Source organism: Ovis aries, chromosome 3 (genome assembly GCF_016772045.2).
Source record: "Ovis aries strain OAR_USU_Benz2616 breed Rambouillet chromosome 3, ARS-UI_Ramb_v3.0, whole genome shotgun sequence".
In the NCBI taxonomy this organism is placed as follows: domain Eukaryota; kingdom Metazoa; phylum Chordata; class Mammalia; order Artiodactyla; family Bovidae; genus Ovis; species Ovis aries.
This window is the reverse complement of record NC_056056.1, coordinates 217,511,477-217,531,857: the sequence shown is the minus strand read 5'-3', so window position 1 is coordinate 217,531,857 and position 20,381 is coordinate 217,511,477. Positions and strand designations below refer to the sequence as shown.

Sequence of the window (20,381 nt, the reverse complement as noted above, 5' to 3'; positions counted from 1 at the left end):
CAAAAGCTTGTTTGTTTCATTAGGTCCCATTTGTTCAGTTTTACTTTTATTTCTTTTGCCTCTGGAGCTAATAAAACACTGGTACAATTTATTAGAGAGCTTTAATTTTTAATGGTGAGGGTGAAAGTCTAATTGTAGTGAGTTGAACTGGGAACAGAAGAAAAATGGAGTAGATCATGAAGATGTGATTTCAGCCATTTAAAATGTATTTAATACATACACGTTGAAGGTAATATAAACAGAATATGCCTGGGTTAAGTGGCAGGAGTATGGGACTTACTCATTTTGATTTTATTTTTTTTATTTTGATTTTAAATGTTCTCTTTTTTGAAAAAGTAGAGGTATTGTGTTTAAAAATAATTATACCACATCAAAACATTTGTATACAATGTTTGTACACAAACATTTGAACATTTGTACACAAATGTTCACAGCAGCATTATTTAGAATAGTGCAGAAGTGGAAACAATTCAAATGCCCATCGAGTGATGAACGGATGAACAAAATGTGGTATACCAACACACTGGAATCAAGCACTGACATGTGCCGATGTGGGGGAGCTTGCCAGGTGCCTCTGTCCCTGGGATTTTCCAGAGAAGAACACTGGAGTGGGCCACGTCCTCCTCCAGGCACGCTTTCTGATTCAGGGATTGAATGTGCGTCTCCTGTGAGCCACCTGGGAAGGCCTGATCTATGCATACGCTGGAATATATCATTCTTCCTAAAAACGAGTCACGTATTGACACACGTGCCAACATGGTTGAACCTTGAAAACATGCTCAGTGAAAGCAGTCAGTCACAAAAGACCACACAACATGTAATTCTATTTATATAAATTGCTCAGAATAGGCACATCCAGAGACACAGAAGGTAGATTAGCGGCTGCCAGGGGCTGGAGGGAGGGGGAAACAGGGAATTACTGCCAGTGGATACGCAGTTTCTCTTGGGTGATAAAGTATTCTGGAATTAGACAGTAATGATTACACAAAAGTGAATACACTGAAAACCTCTGAATTGTATACTTTAAAGGGTAACTTTTATGGTACATGAATTATATCTCAATTTTAAATGACTACAGTTTAAGTGGCTTCCTTGGTGGCTCAGAGGTTAAAGCGTCTGCCTGCAATACGGGAGACCCGGGTTCAATCCCTGGGTCGGGAAGATCCCCTGGAGAAGGAAATGGCAACCCACTCCAGTATTCTTGCCTGGAGAATCCCACAGATGGAAGAGCCTGGTGGGCTACAGTCCATGGGGTCGCAAAGAGTCGGACACGACTAAGTGACTTCACTTCACTTCACAGTTTAAGTACAGAACACTGAGGAATAAGAACCCGTTCTCCTTGTGTTTTCTGAGGCCCACAAACGAAGCCTGAACTTACACCAGCTATGCAGTTTCTTGCCTTCCTCCTCCTCCTCCCCTGTCAATATTACTTATCACCTCAAGTATCCATCTTCAAGTTCATACAAAAGCAAAGAAAGCAAACGTGAAAAAAGGTGCAAACTATTAGACATAGTTTATCTGTAACCGTGAAACGAACCCCTTTCTTTCTCATTTATAACTAACACTTCACTAAAACTGCTCAGCATGAATCTCACTTCTCAGCAGCAGCTGTGAAGTCAGGAACTCCCTGAGCTGCTAAAAGGTAAAGTCCATCATTTTTCAAGTTACTGTAACAAGACCTCCCTCAACGGTCTACGTAATCAGTGGAAAAAGAACTGACAACACTTAGAGATCAGATTTTCAAGCTTTTTTTTTTTTTAAGGCTAAACAAAATCCCCAGGTATCTGCCTTCACATGGGGCTGTAGTAGCTTTCCACTACAGTGATGTGAAATACTTTCCCTAAAGCAAAAGCTACTAAAAGCAGTTTAAAGGAAAAGAGATGCTTATAAACCAGGAGACCAGAAAAGTCCATCAATTTGCAAGACAGGCTCTAAGGGGGAAGAATGCTGTTTCTGAATCTACTTGTACAGAAACGGCCCCTGTCCCTTGAGTTTTCTCCGCAGCCCAGACGTTTACTTGGCTTCCTGCCACCCTTGAGCTAGGGTCAGGGAGACACGGGCTGTGAGAGGTAGCAGCTCAGGTGCGCTTCTTCCCAACGCTTCTGGGCACTTGCTCTTTTCTACTGAGAACACAAAGGACAGACTTAAGTGGCAGTGGGACAAATGTAAGCCACAGATCAGAAGACAATCTCGGCAGCATAAACACAGTCACTGGTTTATATTCTGGGAAGAGAAGTTTGGGACTCTCCTCTGAGCTTTGTAATTATACTAACACAATGACATTAACAGAAATCAAATTTTAAAAAATTCTGCCACAACTTTGCCAATTCAATAAGTCACATTTTCTTCCTTCCCCTCCTCACTTTTGTTTTTTTTCTACACACATACACAGTTCTTATATTTTAGATTTTGAAATATTTTTCTCTACTGAACATTAAATTATCATTTCCCCAGTGATTATGCAGTCTTTGTTCTGTAATTTACTGATGTAGTCATCTTTTGATACAATATTCAGGCACCCAACAGCAACTTTTGTACTAAGAACAGTGTTGTGAGGAACTTGACCTTAGAAGATTTTTTAAAGTTAATGCATCTGTTATTCTCCAATTAAAAATAAAAATAAAATAATAAAATGTATGTGTTGTGCTTAGTCGCTCAGTCCTGTCTGACTCTCTGTGATCCCATGGACTGTAGCCCTCCAAGCTTCTCTGTCCATGGGGATTCTCAAGGCAAGAAAACTGGAGTGGGTTGCCATGCCCTAAAAAAGGTGTCTTTTCTACTTTATAGTGTCAGTTTTGTAAAACAGAAATAAGGACTAGATTAAGAATTACTGGCTAGAGTTTAATATGATGCCACTTGAAGCAAGGTAATTAACCTAATGACCCCTAAAGTAAACCTTAAATTTTATAATATTATAATAATAGCACAGTGGAAAATTACTATTTTAATAGTTGGCTCCAGAATGCTTCCCAGAGACAAGGTTTACCTCTGTTTGGGAAAATATTCTGATAAGCTCCTTAAAGGCGGAAGGCAAACCCTGAAGATGCAGATTACAAAAGGAGAGATCTGTTAATTGCCTAGCAAAGGAAATTAGTGGAAATTTGGAGGTAGGGGAGAAGAGAAAATAGGGGTTACGGAGGGGAAGGGACAGAGTCTAGGAATGGGTAGGAGCTGCATCCTTCAGGACAGAGCAACCCACAAAACAGTATCACGCTGTAAGTCTGGAAGCAGCGAGGCCTTGGGGGTGGGCCAAATGCCTCTTAAGAAAAGGGCAATCCAAAATCCAATATAAGTTACAGTCTTAATTGCAAGGTATCGTCCCTTTGTCTTCCATACCTTCAGTAAAGCCTGTTCTACTCATAAGATCCTTAGCTGTGGGGGAAATCAAAGAAAGGTATGGAAGCAGGGACAATAATGAAAACCTGGTGAAGGGTGCTGGCTTTCTCACATAACAAGGGATACAGGACTTAGGCCCATTTTATTGACACTTCAAGATAAGTGATTTAGACTGATAATGTAATTCAGGTTTTATTAGCTTATTTCTTTGGCATATAAAGTAACTACTTTTATATAACTTTTATTTCTGTGAAAACACAAGCGACACTTCAGCAATACTGCAGAGTTTAGCTCCTGGCTCTACAGTGTCGTTCCCTCACCGTAAATGAGCGCCATCAGTGGGTCTCCAACTGCAGAGCATATTGGGATCACCTCATGAGAAACGCTGGGCTGGAAGAAACACAAGCTGGAATCAAGATTGCCGGGAAAAAATATCAATAACCTCAGATATGCAGATGACACCACCCTTATGGCAGAAAGTGAAGAGGAGCTAAAAAGCCTCTTGATGAAAGTGAAAGAGGAGAGTGAAAAAGTTGGCCTAAAGCTCAACATTCAGAAAACAAAGATCATGGCATCCGGTCCCATCACTTCATGGGAATTAGATGGGGAAACAGTGGAAACAATGTCAGACTTTATTTTTTGGGGCTCCAAAATCACAGCAGATGGTGACTGCAGCCATGAAATTAAAAGACGCTTACTCCTTGGAAGAAAAGTTATGACCAACCTAGATAGTATATTCAAAAGCAGAGACATTACTTTGCCGACTAAGGTCCGTCTAGTCAAGGCTATGATTTTTCCTGGGGTCATGTATGGATGTGAGAGTTGAACTGTGAAGAAGGCTGAGAGCCAACGAATTGATGCTTTTGAACTGTGGTGTTGGAGAAGACTCTTGAGAGTCCCTTGGACTGCAAGGAGATCCAACCAGTCCATTCTGAAGGAGATCAGCCCTGGGATTTCTTTGGAAGGAATGATGCTAAAGCTGAAACCCCAGTACTTTGGCCACCTCATGCGAAGAGTTGACTCATTGGAAAAGACCCTGATGCTGGGAGGGATTGGGGGCAGGAGAAGAAGGGGACGACAGAGGATGAGATGGCTGGATGGCATCACTGACTCGATGGACGTGAGTCTAAGTGAACTCAGGGAGTTTGTGATGGACAGGGAGGCCTGGCGTGCTGCAATTCATGGGGTCGCAAAGAGTCGGACACAACTGAGCGACTGAACTGAACTGAACAGAGGGCTTCTTGCAGTGTGGGAGACCCAGGTTCAATCCCTGGGTTCGGAAGATCCCCTGGAGGAGGGCAGGGCAACCCATTCCAGTATTCTTGCCTGGAGAATTCCACGGACAGAGGAGCCTGGTGGGCTACAGTCCATGGGGTCACAAAAAGTTGGACACAACTGACTATCGCTTCAGAAGGCTTCTTACGACCGAGGTCGCTGAGGCCAACTCCCAGAATTTTGATTCTGCAGATCTGGGTAGGGCTTGAGAAGTTGCTGGGTGACACTGGTGCTGCTGGTCCAGGAAATACACTGTGAGAATCGCTGAGGTCCACCTGTTACAGTTTTCTTGAATTTTAGTTCAGATGTGCCTCCTCTAATGCCTTCCCCTCCACCTTCCATGCCCCATTCCTTCTTTCTCCAACAGAATGCATCACTGTATATACTACTATTGCTGTTGTTTCCGTCACTAAGTCGAGTTGGACTCTTTTTGCGATCCCATGGACTGTGTAGCCCAGCAGGCTCCTCTGTCCACGGGATTTCCCAGGTAAGACTACCGGAGCGGGTTCCCATTTCCTTCTCCAGGGGATCTTCCCCACACAGGGATCGAACCTCAGGCTCCTACACTGGCAGGCGGATTCTTCAGCACTGAGCCGCCTGGGAAGCCCACAGCCTACTGTTTCCTATTTCATGCTGCAGGTGTATTGTGGTTTCTGGATGTACTCCCTATCTGATGCAGGACAGAGCCCAGCGCCCGATCTGTGACAGGGAACGGACTGTTTGATGAATGGAGGCGACACTGAACTCCTGGAAGATTCCCCACAAACAACAAGCTCCTTTTTACGTTCTTGGGCTTGGCCCTTTCTGCTCCTGCTGCTTGTAATGCCTCCACTTCACCTGACTTTTCATTACTCAAGGCTCTGCTCAGGCATTTCCTCCTCCAGGAAGCTCCCACCACCCACCTTGCTTCTGGTCTGTGTCAGATGCCTATTTTTCTCTAATATAACCTATCTATATCATATTTATCTTAATAATAGCCACCATTGACTGCAGGCTTTCTAATCCAATAAGCAAGGCTGGATTAAAACCTTTAGAGGCTCTTTAGTCTAGCAATTCCCACTTCTGGGAATTTATCCTATACTTAAGAAGCGTGACTCATACAAGGTAACTCCCTACAGCACAGTTTGTGGCAACAAAACTTCAGGTGGTAAAATATTAGAAAATCTAAATTTCCATCAGCAGGGGACCAGTTAAATAAACTAGTACATCTATATAATGAAACAGTGTGCAGTTATGACAAAGGATGGGTTAGCTATCTGTGCAATGATAGGGAATGATCTGTGAGATACACTGCAAAATGAATAAATCAAGCAGAAAAGCAGTGAGAGGAATGGTAAATAGTTGTGCAGAAAAAGGGAGGAAATTTTCACATGAATTCAAGGCTGTACTTGAGAGGAACTAAGGAGCAGATTTTTTTTACTTAGTAACCTTTTGTACTTTTGAATTCTGAACCATTTTAATGTGTTACCTATTTAAACAAACAGGGCTTAACATTAAAAAAAGACCTTTATATAGCCACAGAATAAAAAAGATTAGGGTGCTCCCTATTTAATTCAATATAAAAAATGAGTATGAGGAAGTTCAACAATACTCACAATCTTTTCCAAGATGACTTTTGCTATATTAAATGAAATGCCCAGTGTCACGTTCTTTCCATTTTCTGTCTGTCTCTGCTTTATTAGTGCTCAGCACAGGCCTGGTGTACTAAAGGGTCACCCCAACATTGCTGCTGGGCATTAGATCCACAAAGACATTTCAGTTCTTACCACACGTGATCTCTCAGTAGCAGTAGCATGCCCTGCAGTAACCTCTTCCTTCCTCCTGAAGCACTCGCTGTCCAGGGTCAGTGTCATAACCTCAGGGCTTCCTCTGGTCCTTCCAGCTCTCCTTCTTAAGTCTCCTTTCCCACCAGCTTCACTTCTGCTGCTTCTTAAGGTGCCTTAATGGTCGGTCCTAAACCCTCCCTGGTTCCCTGCACCCTCGTTTACTCTTGGCTTCATTTAACATCTACAGACAGATGACGCCAATTTCTATCCCCAGGACACCTTCTCTCTGAACTTCAGGCTGGCATGTCCAGCTGCCCACTGGGTCACTCCTCCACATCCTTCAAATTTACTACACTCCACAACTAAGTTGTCAGCTCCCTTGGAAACCCTGCCTCAGGAAGCTGGCATCACTGCATAGCCACCACTCCTTTCTCAAGCTGGACCTGGGCATCGAGGTCCATGGAATCCCAGTCTCCCCACCTCCACCCTCCACCTCTGAGGCCTTTCCTGATGTTTTCTGAAGCTTCCTTTTTCTCTTCAACCTGTTGCTGCTTTTCAGTTGGGGCTGTGGTCATTCTTCCCTGTCACCGTTACTGTAAGACTTCCATAGGATCTCTCTCTCTAAACTTGCCCCCTGCCCTCCACACCCCATCTACTTCTACCTTGCACAGAAATCTTTTTAAATGCAAAAATTTCCTTCTCCCCTTTAAAACTCTTTCTTCCCTCAAATTTTTTGGGAAAAGCCCACATTCGTTAACTTGACTTATGAGACTGCATGACCTAGTAGTCCCCGCTGACCATCCCAGCCTCATCTCTCAGCCCTTGACACTCATGTGACGCTCTGGCCATAGCACCCTTCTTTCAGACCTCAGAACCCACCACTTTCTCCTAGGGCAGGCTGCTAAATGAAGCAAGTACCAAAATACGGAAAGAAAGCCAGAAGACTTGAGCCCTATCGAACATCATGATAAAGCGGCTAGTGGCGCTAATCTAGAACTGGCTCCCCACTTCTAGTCACCTCAATCATGCTTGTTGAAAACACGCTTATTATTCACACTATTCTTCATCTGCCTACTGAATAAACACATCCAAAATTCTCAGTTGCCTCCTCCCAAACTGGCATTAGCAAAAGAGCAAAACGACCTAGGAACCAACCCCATTCTGCGCTCCACTCCCACAGGCTTACAGCTGGGCTGCTTCCTCATCCCTGAGTCAATATTTTCTTTGTGAGCACAGTTAGTGTTCCTTTAGGCAAGATTTAGGCCTGACTGCACAAGGTAGAGATCAAACTGAAACAGAAGAGGGAAGCAGGATCCTCCCTCCAGAACTCTGCAAGTCTAGGCACACCCTCCCTTTCCTGCACAGCAGCACCAGGTACCGAGGCTTTCCTGTGCTGACTCCACACCAGGCCCATTCTCTCCAGGTCCTTCTGTAAACTAACCATCCAGCGTCATCTGGGCACTTCCCTGGGTACCTCCCAGGATCATTCCCCTAAGATTTACGGCCTGGAAGCACCTGGACTGTGGCAAGGAAAACAGAAGCAAAGTAGTGCATGGATCTTGTCAGTCCTGCCACCAGGGCTGGGGAGCAACACCCGCCTTAGAAGTAAAATGAAGTAAACTAATGGGTAGCTAACCTTAACTCAACATTCAGGTAGTTCTAGAAAAATGTAGACAAGAGTTTTTGAGAAAAATACAGCTCCTTGAGGGCTGACTGGCCAAAAAAAAAAAAAAAAAAAAAAAGAGTGGGGACACACAAAAAAATATAAAGCTTTATATTAACATAGAAGCTTAGGGCACTTAAAAGGAACAAATCATAGTTAATGAAATCTCTATTCCTCATATAATCAAACCACAGAATTAAAAAAACTAAGTCACTTATTTGGCAATACCATCTATATCATTACTGGGAATTTTTCATTTGCAGAGATGGAAACACCTCCCTACTAACTTTAAAGTATGGTAATCCAGTCCTATGTACTTTGTGGCAGTCAGCAGATGGAGGTCATTAGAGGGGAGAGAGAATGAAAGAAAGAAAAATAACATTTGTTAAGCATTTACCCAAACTTGCTAAGCACTCTTCATTTTAAACTTGAGGAAACCGGGGCTCAGAGAGGTTAAGCATCTTGCATCAATCATCAGTGAGTCAGAAGTGACCCCTAAGTGGCCCCTCTCTACCACACTGACTAGCACAGCTGAGTCACCAATTCCACAGCGCAGTGTTCTGGGAAGACCTTGAAGCCACTCGTGTGTAAGAACATGCACCTTGACTTGGGCATAGAGCCCAGGGGGAGCCAGGTGGGGTCAAAACATGACATTTGTTGAACTGTACTAGGAAACATAAATTTCTTTTTTCAAAGCTTTTTTTTTGGTTGCACCATGAGGCCTGTGGGATCTACTTCCCCGACCAGGAATCGAATCCATAGCCCCTACAGTGGCAGCATGGAGTCTTAATCAGTGACCCACAGGGGAGCCCCGAGAAACAGAAATTTTTGTGAAAATTCCAAATTCAATACAAATTAGGAGAGAATCCCCATACTACAATCTGCACCTACATTTAGAGATCATTAGCTTCTTTAGTACCGGGTGTGGGACACTCTTAAAACAGAGTCAGGGATGATGGAGTTAGAAGAATCCTTTGCGTTCATCTCCCTCTTTTTTCAAAAGAAACTGTAGCCAAAGAGGTCAGAAGACTAATTTAAAGCCATACAGTAGTGACACAGCTGGACCAGAAGCCAAGTCTTCTATTTCCACTACCCCACCTCAAACAGAACCAAAAGCTTGGGAACAACTTGGAACAGGCAAAATGGACTGCACTCAGATCAGCAGCAGCATCACGGGAAATTCTGGGAAAGATGTCAGAGGAAGCCGTGATCCTGCTGTTGTAAAACATCCGAGTTAGGCAGACCATACCTGTCTTGCCTTTAATGGCCTGCCTTCCATGAAATAATCTGCAATGTTATGGCAGCTCTTTATAGCTCATCCTTAATACTGCCGATTTCAACAACCAGGTCCGTATACTAACTCCTACATCAGAGGAAATGACACGACCGTGTTGAGCCGACACTGAAACCGAAACCGACACTGACAAGCTGGCCTTGTCCAGCTCCACACAAGTCCTCCTCAGGCTCTGCCCACGCTCCTCTTGTCATGACCAGGAAACGAGCTACAGGAGTTACTTATCTTCGCTGTTGCTCAGCAACTTCGTTCCTCTTTAGCTGACCTGGCGGATGCTTCCTCAGCCTCTCCTATGTTTCTCCAGGCCCACCACTGCTCCCTGCTGCCAGCCTTCACAGAGCTGTGGTCACTAGGCTTCCTCAACTGGGCGTCCTCCTTCGCCCAGTCAACACTGCTCCGGCTTTTCACCTTTTCCTCTTTCACCCGTCCTCTCCTCTTGGGGGAAGAAGTAGCCTCCCTCTCTTCCCGGGTTGACTCCTCCACCCACAAGACCTTTCAGTCCACCTCCTTGACAGCATCTTCCATCTCTCCCTCCTCTCTGCTGGCTTCACGTCTGGTGCACACCGTACTCAGATCTCCTGCATCCTTAAGTAGAACAAAGCACAGCAAAGCCGCTCTCCCTGGGCCCACTCAAGTCTCCGATTTCTCTGTCTCTTTCTCCCTGCCTCACTGCCATAGTTTCAAAAGCAGAATAGAATTCTGCTCCCATGCCTCACCAGGCAGCTCATACTCGAAGCTTCTCCTCTTACCGCCTAGACTTTCTAAGGTTTCCAGTGGTTTCCTTGTCACCATATGGAATCCTCTTCCTTTGGCCTCATTTCCTTAAACTCCCTGCAGCATTTGAATCTGCTGACCCACATGGGTTCCTTGAAGCTGCTCTCCTAGGATACTGACTACATGGGTTCTTCTTCTTTACTTGCTTCTAGGCAGGCTCTTCCTCCAGACTCCCCCAAAACATTTCCCAAATCGGTCTTCTCTCTTTTAATCCACTCCTAATGGATTACTCCTGGGGAATCCATTTCTGGCCTTACTGGGGATTCAGCTCTCACTGCCATACAGATATGCTATGAATCTCTATCTGTAGTCATGACGACAGTCCTGCTATCTCCAACTTCCTGCTGTTGGATGACGTGAGCTGACTTAACCCATAACACAGCAAATCTGTATTTCTCACACAAATCTATTTTTATTCCATCCCAGATGATTCTTTTGATTTTCTCAGTTCTTCAGGACACTCATATTCTAACTTCAGGGTAATTTCTGGCTCCTATGTTTCTTTTGTTCCCAACACTGATTGAGTTGCAAAGTCTATTGATTTTACCTTTAAAATCTTTCTAGGCATCTCTTTCCACTGCCATGACTCAGACCCAGCCACTTTTCGGAGCCACTGTAAAAGTCTCCTAACAGGTTTCTGCGCCTCCAGACTCTCCATTCATCCATTCATGTTAAACACTAGACTAATATTTCCTGAAGCACAGCCCCAATTGTCTGGTTCTCTCCTCTTCTTCAGTGTTCCCCAATCTACCTATTGGCTCAGCTCTTGTTTTCCCTTCACATACCCTCCCTGCTGGTATCCATACTGCTTCCTCTGCTTAGAAAGCTACCTCCCATTTCCAAATGTCCACGGTCTACCAGTCTTACAGTGCTCAGCTTAAATGACACTCCTGTGAAACTTTCCCTAGTCCTTTCTCTCAACATTTATGTTCTGTGTTGAGGAACTATTCATTCATTCAACGTACATTTACTGAGTGCCGACTATGTGCCAGGCAGTGTTCTAAGTGATGAGCAATGATCAAAACGGATAAAAGTCTCTTTTTTTCCAGGGTCTGGCATTCTAGAGGGGAAACAGGTTATTAAAAAAATAAGAACCCACTGGACTTCCCTGGTGGTACAGTGGTTGAGAATTCGCCTGCCAATGCAAGGGACATGGGTTCAATCCCTGGCCCAAGAAGATTCTACAAGCCTCGGAGCAACTGAGCCCATGCGGCGCATTGAAGCCCCCGCACCCTAGAGCCTGTGCTCCCGAGAAGCCACAGCCATGAGAAGCCCGCAGACCACAACGAAGACAATTCCCACTCGCCTCAACGAGAGAAAGCCTGCACAGCAGCCAAGACCCAGTGCAACCAAGAATAAATAATTTAAAACAAAGAAACCACATTGAATGCCAGGTGATGAGTAGCACTACAGAGTAAAATGAACCAGGAAAAGGACCAGGCAATTTCAAGAAGTTGCTATTTTAAAGCAGGTGTTCAGGGAAGGCTCAATGAGAAGGTGACATGAAGATGGTAAGGTGCTGGGTGAAGCAGGGGTGTGGGGCGGAGGCAACAGGAAACCAGGCTGGCACTGTGGGGAAAGGCAAGAACAGTCTGTTCTAGAACAATCTCTAGGGCCCAGAGTCTGGAGACTTAGATTTCAATCACAGAAACATTATCTCAGAGTTGAGGAGAACTTTACAGATCATTTAGTACAACTACCCATTAGATTATTAAACACCTTTATTACATCTCTCAGGTATCCATCTTGTCACCGCTTCCTCACCTTAAGTGGGCATAATACTAATATACAGGATGCTTGTGAAGACTGAGTTAATATATATAAAATCCTTAGAACTATGCCAAGTCTACGGTAAATACCCAATAAACACTAGCTATTGTTGAGTGGTGACAGTAGGAGTGATTACCCTAATTTTAGAGATGAGCAAAATGAGGCATTGGGAAGTTATATTACTCGTGCTAAGTTTTCAGTTTAAAGTGGTAGAGCCAGAATTCGAACTTTATTGTAGGTGCTAATTAATTACTACATCCTACTGCCTTCAAAAGTGGAACAAAAGGTGGTATTTGGACTTTAACCCTATAACCTCAAGTCACACAAATTAAGGATATTTACAAATGAAACTCAAACACAAGAAGAGGGAAATCATCTGTTGCTTCATGTCTTCAGAATATTAGCTGGGAGGCTAACTAGATATCGAGGAAGGCCAGAACAGTTGTATGATTTTATTAAGGGGGGAAAAAATCTATTAGCCCTAACTGGAAATCAAACCTTGCCCAAGAATAAACCTGCTGATAACTGGGTTGGTGCTTTCAATCTCATTTCTCATGTTACTCTTACTGGTAAAGGTATGTGATGATTCCAGAGAAATTAACTTCCCAAAACAATTTACAACATTAGCAGAAAAAAAAAAAACCCACGTCACAAACAATTAGAAAAAGCAGAGATGTGTTTATAACTAGAAAAGAGGCATAATATTAGAAGTGAAAACACAGTTATCAGCTAACTGTACCTTCGGAAAAGAAGTGAATGTCTCTCTTCTAAATTGTGAGCATAAATTACAAGACTAAATGTTCAGAAACGGGAGGTGATTATACATGTACTATTTCAAACAATGGTGTCTTCAAAAGTCAGTTCTTAGACCGCACTGATGGCCGCTCACTGCTTCAGTCTCACTGTGCTGCTGGGAGTATGAACAACTCCCACGTGCTGAACAACATCCTATGAGGTAGTCACACCACAAACATGGAATGACCACTGTTCCAGAAGAGAGGAGTGAGGTGGTGAGAAACACAAAGCCCTGCCTTCACAGAGCTGACACTGTACGCAGGTATAAGGAAGAAATTAAGGCTCAGCTGCCACGCCTGTCAGACTCTAAAGCCTACACCGCATGTTTCAACTGTATCATCTCACACTGGCGAGATACACCTTCTAAAAATCCACACCTGACTGTCCAGTCCTGACACCACTGTCTGCAACAACTTAGGCTTTCTCTCTGCTGGCAGTCCAGCGTCGCCTTCTTAGTGAACTGTTCCTCCCTGACTCCCAAAAGCAAAGACTGCTTGGTCAAGGGTTAACATATACTGATACGTATGAAATTCTTTTTCTCCCTCATTAGCTCCTCAACTCTCTCAGGACAAGAACCATATCTCAGCCTCTTTTTAAGTCTAGAAGATGGTACATACAGTAGGTATTCAATCAAAGGCCGAGTGGAGTTCATGAGAACAATTTCAATAGTGTCAATGGTGAAGGCCAGCCTGCAAGAAACTAAGGACTAAAGGGAAGAGAAGGACAGAGAGTTTGTTTTTTTAACAACAAATCTAGAAAGGAAACAGATGGAGAAAGACAGCACTGTGAAGAAGGAACATGGCCACAGTAAAGGTGGCTTATTTTGTTTTTTAAGAATGAGAAAGATTTGAATGTATGTGTTGGTAGGGTAGTACAACACAGTACAAAGAGCAGGGGTGTCAGCCTTAGAGACCTGAATTCGCATTCTGGCCCTGTCACTACATCTGTAGACCACTTAACCTCTGTATTTACACACATAACAAAATGACAGTGATAACACCTGTATCTCACTGTAATGGTTACAGCACTAAGCAAACAGAAGACATTCAATAAGTGGTACTAGTCATTATGACCCTATGTGGAAGCCTGGACTCTGGTGCTCTAAACCTCCCACGTGGTCTGTGCTTTCGCCCAGATTTCCTGTCTCACTTTACGTGTAATATGCGAAGGCAAAAGAACAGGGTCCTTATTCCTCCTGTGTGGGCCACCCTCCGTGCTATTCCACTTCCTCGTGGACGGACTGCACGAGCTCCTGAATGGCTGCTGTGGAGAATGAGTGATGTCACCAGCTAAGGAAGAGAGTCAAACTGCAGAATAAGCAGATGACACTGGCTTTAAATTAGCAAATGTACCAGATTTTGAGCTCCTGCCAAAATATTGAGAACTGGGACGAGAGAAACCAAAAACACAAAGACACAGAACACTGTTTAAGTTTCAAAGGTATCAAGGTGTCCCCAGCATCCACTCTGGGCACAGAGAGAAGGCAGTATGATAAAACATGATCCCTGAGGTCCTTTCTCAGTATTTTACTCTGATGTCAGGTTCATTATAAGTTCCCCAAATCACAAGATTAGTATTTAAATAATCTTTGTTCACAGTCATTTATTTATTTTGTCGTGCCATGCAGTTTGTGGGATTTTAGTTCCTTCACCAGGGATTGAACCCTGGCCCTCAGCAGTGAGAGAGTGGAGTCCTAACCACTGGACTGCCAGAGAAGTCCCTACAGCCAATTAAAGTTAATGCTCATGGATTGTGTTCACCTGTTACCTATATCTGGTCAAGAGAAACACCCCACCTCAGCCCTCCCTCCCAGATCTCACATCCCCGTGCTTAACAAGGTATAGGGAAGTGGGGGAAATCCCAGGTTAATGTAATAAGTAATGATGAAAAGGCTAGAGACACCTGGGATTATCAAAATATAGGAAAGATGTCTTTTATTATAATCAATTACCAGCTAATCAAGGACTACAGTAATAAACATGTAAAAAAAAGAAGATATAACTATCATTTAGCGTTCAAAGACAACTGGAAGATGGAAAAGAGATGAGGAGGAAAAGCAGCAGGAAATACATGTGTTATCTACAAACTTAATCACAATCACAAAAGCTACAAGTAACCAAGCCGAGGCTGAAAATTCAGTTTTTGTGAAACAGGGTCTGATTAGGAACTTGAATTTACCACGGGAGAATAAGAAAGAAGGGTAAAGAATATTCCAGACAGCTCTAAACATCTCACCAGAAAGCAAAAAAAAAAAAAAAAAAAAAGGCCAGAAACCCACCACAAATCGCATAGGCAGCACAAGACTGGAAAACAAGGCAACAGTCATTCGTCACGGAAAAGAAACTTCAAATCATCCTTTCCCCCCATACAAAAAGCATCTTGAATCATTATTCCATGAGAATAATTTTCAAAATTCCAATCCTAACCACACAGGCTGACCCTGGATAATACGCGCCTCAGTTTCTCCAGTGTTAGAAAACACATAATAAATACAGTGAGTTCTGAGTCTGACCAGAATCTAAGCCTGTGTTCTGACCCCAGACCTGAATCTTCAACGTCAAGTTACAAGTCACACCTGAGGAAGACTCTGCTGCGGTAAATGCATCCGAGGCTGCCGTTCCTTCAAAGAAAGGGGCCCCGGCGTGAGGTGCGGTTTCTGTAAATTGCTCCCAGCGGCGGGAGGGGATGTATTCGGCCTCGAGCCCCCAGAGCACTTCAGCTCGGACGCCGGGGACCCCCACCTCTCGCTGGGCCGGCGGAGGTCGGGGATGGGGGTGGGGGGTTCCCGACCCTGGAGGCCACCCCCGCCCCGAGCACCGCCCTCGCCTCGCAGGCCCCGCACGGGACCTCAGCAAGCCCGCGACTGGAGACCGCCGGCCTAGACCCCCACCCTGTGCGCCTGACGAGCGAGGGCCCGGCCGGCCCGCGGCAGCGCCTCCCGGCTTCTCTGCCCGTCAGTCTGCCAGTCCGTGCGGCAGTCGGTCTCTCCATAGCCCCCGCGTCTCCACCGGGGGTGCATGTGTGGGCTCCGGACCCCGCAGACCCAGCGGGTCGCCACCAGCCTCTCGCTCGGCACTCACCTGCCCCGCGGGGGATGTCCAGCTGTCCCGCCGTCGCCTCCACGGTGCCAACCCTGCACTGGCTCGCGCGGCTCGGCCCCTGTCAGCGCTTGGCTGCGCCACCACGCACGCGCGCGGGGCCGAGCGGACGGTCGCGGGGCATTCTGGGGGCTGTAGTCTTTTGGGTCCGCTGGGCGGGAGCGGCGGCGGGGTCTGCGAGCCCCTGCACTCGCCATACCAAGCTCTTTTCCAAGCCGACCCTGCGTCTTCCAGCGGGCAGTAGGGGTGGGAGGTGTGACCTTCGAAGCCCAGTTTTGGCTTGGCGAGGCACACTTGGCCTCCCGTCTGCACTGCAGCCCGAGGAGTTAGGGGAATATTGGGGTGGGTCTATGGTCAGGCTGTGGGACAGACGCTCCAGGGCTGTGGGAAGGATCGGCTTACTTGATACTCATTTTCTAAATATTTAAGCGCCTTCTTTATGGGTGTACAAACACCCTGCGTATTTAACTTATATGCAGAGTACATGATGAGAAACGCTGTGCTGGAGGAAGCACAAGCTGGCATAAAGATTGCTGGGAGAAATATCAATAACAGATATGCGGATGACACCACCTTTATGGCAGACAGTGAAGAACCAAAGAGCCTCTTGATGAAAGTGAAAGACGACAGTGAAAAATTTGGCTTAAAGCTCAACATTCAGAAAACTAAGATCATGGCATCCGGTCCCATCACTTCATGGGAGATAGATGAGGAAACAGTGGAAACAGTGGCTGACTTTATTTTGGGGGGCTCCAAAATCACTGCAGATGGTGATTGCAGCCATGAAATGAAAAGATGCTTACTCCTTGGAAGGAAAGTCATGACCAACCTAGATGGCATATTCAAAAGCAGAGACATTACTTTGCCAACAAAGGTCCGTCTACTCAAGGCTGTAGTTTTTCCACTGGTCATGTATGGATGTGAGAGTTGGACTATAAAGAAAGCTGAGCACCGAAGAACTGATCCTTTTGAACTGTGGTGTTGGAGAAGACTCTTGAGAGTCCCTTGGACTGCAAGGAGGTCCGACCAGTCCATCCTAAAGATCAGTCCTGGGTGTTCATTGGAAGAACTGATGTTGAAGCTGAAACTCCAATACTTGGCCACCTGATGTGAAGAGCTGACTCATTTTAAAAGACCCTGATGCTGGGAAAGAGTGAGGGCAGGAGGAGAAGGGGACGACAGAGGAGGAGACAGCTAGATGGCATCACTGACTCAATGGACATGGGTTTGGGTGGACTCCGGGAGTTGGTGATGGACAGGGAGGCCTGGCGTACTGCAGTTAATGGGGTCGCAGAGTCATACACGACTAAGTGACTGAACTGAACTGAAACCAGTCCTAGACCAGTCTGACCCACTCTTAACATAATTCACAAGCCTTGGAAGGAGCCATAAATCGTAACAAATTGGTTGAGGTCTTTTGGGCATAATACAGTGAGGGTGTAGACAGAGGTCTGCATTTCAGTCTATGAACCACGCTAACTTTTGTCTCACCCGTAAAATGAGAAGGTGAATCTATGGTTGTTGTGAGAACTACTTGCTGTTTGAGAAAATGTTAAAGTACAGTATGACTGAACAGTCCATGAAGGTAGCCGGGCCCATCTCCATTTGATATCTAGGTCCCAGTTGACATCAGTCTCTAGTTTTTTAAAAAAATAAAGCACTTCCCATGTTTTATAAAGGTCACCAAAAGCTACAACAGAATTACAGGAATATTTTTCTAGAAACTTCACCCTACTCAGAAGAGAAAGACTACAATTTAGCTTGAGAGCTGATTATTAACCTAAGCTCAAATTCCTAAGGGTATTTCAAGGTGGGAATGATGCAGTGAATTAATGGGAACCACACATGAAGTCTACAAAACACAAGGCATTCTCAGTCATGACCTCACAGTATTATGCTCTCTTTACAAAGCACTTTCATGTTATTCACAACACTCCTGTGGTCAAAGCGGGGCAAATTTTATGCTTACAATTTTACAGAGAACTTGGCTAAAATCATGAGAAGTGATAAGTGGCTGAAGAACTGCAGAAACAAGAGGGTCAACTTTAAAGTTATATGTGGATTTTCAACCACACAGAGGTCAGTGCCCCATGTGGTTCAAGGGTCAACTGTCCTTGGCCCTGGCACTATCCTTGTTACAGCTTTATGAAGCCCTGTCTGAGGGGTAACACTTTCCCATAGTTTTAAACTTCTCAGTGCCCTAGAGCCATATCAATGAAAGGCTACATCATTTGTGGATGGAAACTTGACTTTTGAAGCATTCGTGGCTCCAGGCTCCCTCTCAACTTCATCTGTATCTCCTTTGATAGGAACTTATTATTTCCTAGGAAACTCCCATGGGGAAAGTCCTGTCCTTACAAGAGGGGTCTGCAGTAGCTTCCAAGTACTCCTTTGAGCCCCTCCTGCCACACCAGCTTGCTCTGGGAGTCATTCACCTGGCCACAACTTCTGGCCCACTATGGAGGAGGAAGGCCAACTACCACCACAATATAAGAGAACTTTCAGTACAAAATAAGGCATTAGAATCTGAAAGGGCAGCTCTAACTGACTTTTCTAAGGCCAGAGGACCTTGTTACACAAGAAGATATAGAGGGCCTCCTGTTTCATGCCACCCAAAGGTCTCATTTGACCTTTTGTTCAATAGTCACCAACACATCATCTCATCCTCTGAAGTGCTCATGTTGAAATCGGGGCCAGAAATCCAGCTCAGTTCCTTCTTGAGTTTGTACATTTCATGATTGTACTTACCACCAGGGCAAATTACCACCCATACTTACCACTTAAACCACCCCCACTGCAACCCTCTCCAAAAAATTTGGCCTCTAAGAATCTTTCTGTACAGTACACAGCACTTAATAAGGTAAGCATAGAGTCACACCAGATCCAGAACTGAAAATCCATATTTTGCTTTTACTTCTAGTTATGGTGGTGCTAGTGGTTAAGAACCCACCTGCCAATGCAGGAGACGTAAGAGATTAGGGTTCGATCCCTGGGTCGGGAAGATCCCCTGGAGGAGGAAATGGCAACCCACTCCAGTATTCATGCCTGGAGAATTTTATGGACAGAGGAGCCTGGTGGGCTATAGTCCATGGTGTCACAAAGAGTCAGACACAACTGAAGTGACAGCACACACACACATTCAGAAATAGCCAAATTTTGTGTCTTTATCTCTAATAATCATTCCAGTATTTTTCATCTTTTTCCTTTTGGTTGCACCATGTGACTTGTAGGATCTTAGTTCCCCAACCAGGGATTGAACCTGGACCCTTAGCAGTGAGAGGGCAGAGTCCTAACTTATGGACCACTAGGGAATTATGAATTTCAGTATTTTTGAAATGTATCATGACTAAATATAATTTCTGCTCCAGATAGAGTCCTGGAACAAAAGAAGGTTATTAGATAAAAATTAAGGACTTTAATATATCAAAATTGGTTAATAACTGTAAAATGGTACATATGATATTAATAATAAGGGAAACCAATCAGTATATATGGAAACTTTCTCTATTTTATATGCAGTTTTCCTGTAAATCTAAAACTTTTCTAAAATTTAAATAAAAGCTGCATTCAAAAAAAATGCACAGAAGCAAAAAGACAATATAAAACACCTAGGAATAAGTCTGATTAAGGAGGTGAAAGACCTGTTCTTGCAAAACTATGATGCTGCTGAAAGAAATGGAGGATGAAACAAACAGATGGAAGGATATACCATGTTCATGGATTGGAAGAATATTGTTAAAATGATCATACTTACCCAAGGGAATTTACAGATTCAATGCAATCCCTATCAAAATATCAGTGACATTTTCCACAGAACTAGAACAATTTGCATGGAAACACAGAACATCCCAAATAGCCAAAACAATCCTAGGAAAGAACTAAACTGGAGGTATCATACTGCCTAATTTCAAACGATACTGCATAGCTACAGTCATCAAGACAGAATAGTACTGACACAAAACCAGAGCCGTAGGCCAATGGACAGAACAGAGAGCCTGGAAATTGTCCACACATATGGACAATTAATCTGCAACAAAGGAGGCAAGAATACAAAAGGGGAAAAGCTGGCCTCTTCAGTAGTGTTGGGAAAACGGGCTAGCTACATGCAAAAGCACGTGCACTGTTATGGGGAACATAAATTGGGGCAGTCACTATAGGAAACAGTATGGAGTTTCCTCAAAAAATTAACAATAGAACTACCATATGATCTAGCAATTCCACTCCTAATTAGAAAAGATATATGCACCCCTATGCTCATCGCAGTATTATGTATAATAGCCCAAATATGGAAGCAACCCGAGAGCCCATCAATAGGTGGGTAATGATGTGGTAAAGACACACTGGGATATTACTCAGAATGAAATCTTGCCATTTGCAACAACATGGGTGGATCTGGAGATTACTATACTGAGTGAAGTCAGTCAGCAGACAAATATTGTAGGGTTTCACTTATATTTGGAATCTAAAAACAAAAGAACATAATAATAGAAACAGAGTCACAGAGAATAATCAGGTGGTTGCCAGGAGGGAGGGGGTAAGGAGAGAGAAGTTAAGAGGTACAAACTTCCAGCTGCAAAATAAGTGAGTCATGGGTATGAAATGTACAGTGT

General features: G+C 44.3%; 1 protein-coding gene across 12 annotated transcripts in view; it reads right to left on the bottom strand.

Annotated features, from left to right (window-relative positions):
* The window catches only part of SGSM3 (small G protein signaling modulator 3), a 36,954-nt gene extending 21,146 nt beyond the window's left edge, over positions 1–15,808 (bottom strand). For 10 of the 12 annotated variants that reach the window (XM_042247776.2, XM_042247772.2, XM_042247775.2 and 7 more), the window contains exon 1: positions 15,754–15,808. The gene's annotated coding sequence lies outside the window, so the exon portion shown is untranslated. Of the gene's footprint in view, positions 1–3,656; positions 12,403–15,753 lie in introns of those variants that run through there. The other 2 variants (XM_060413575.1, XM_042247773.2) reach the window with 2 other exon arrangements.
* Between the last annotated feature and the right edge of the window lie 4,573 nt (positions 15,809–20,381).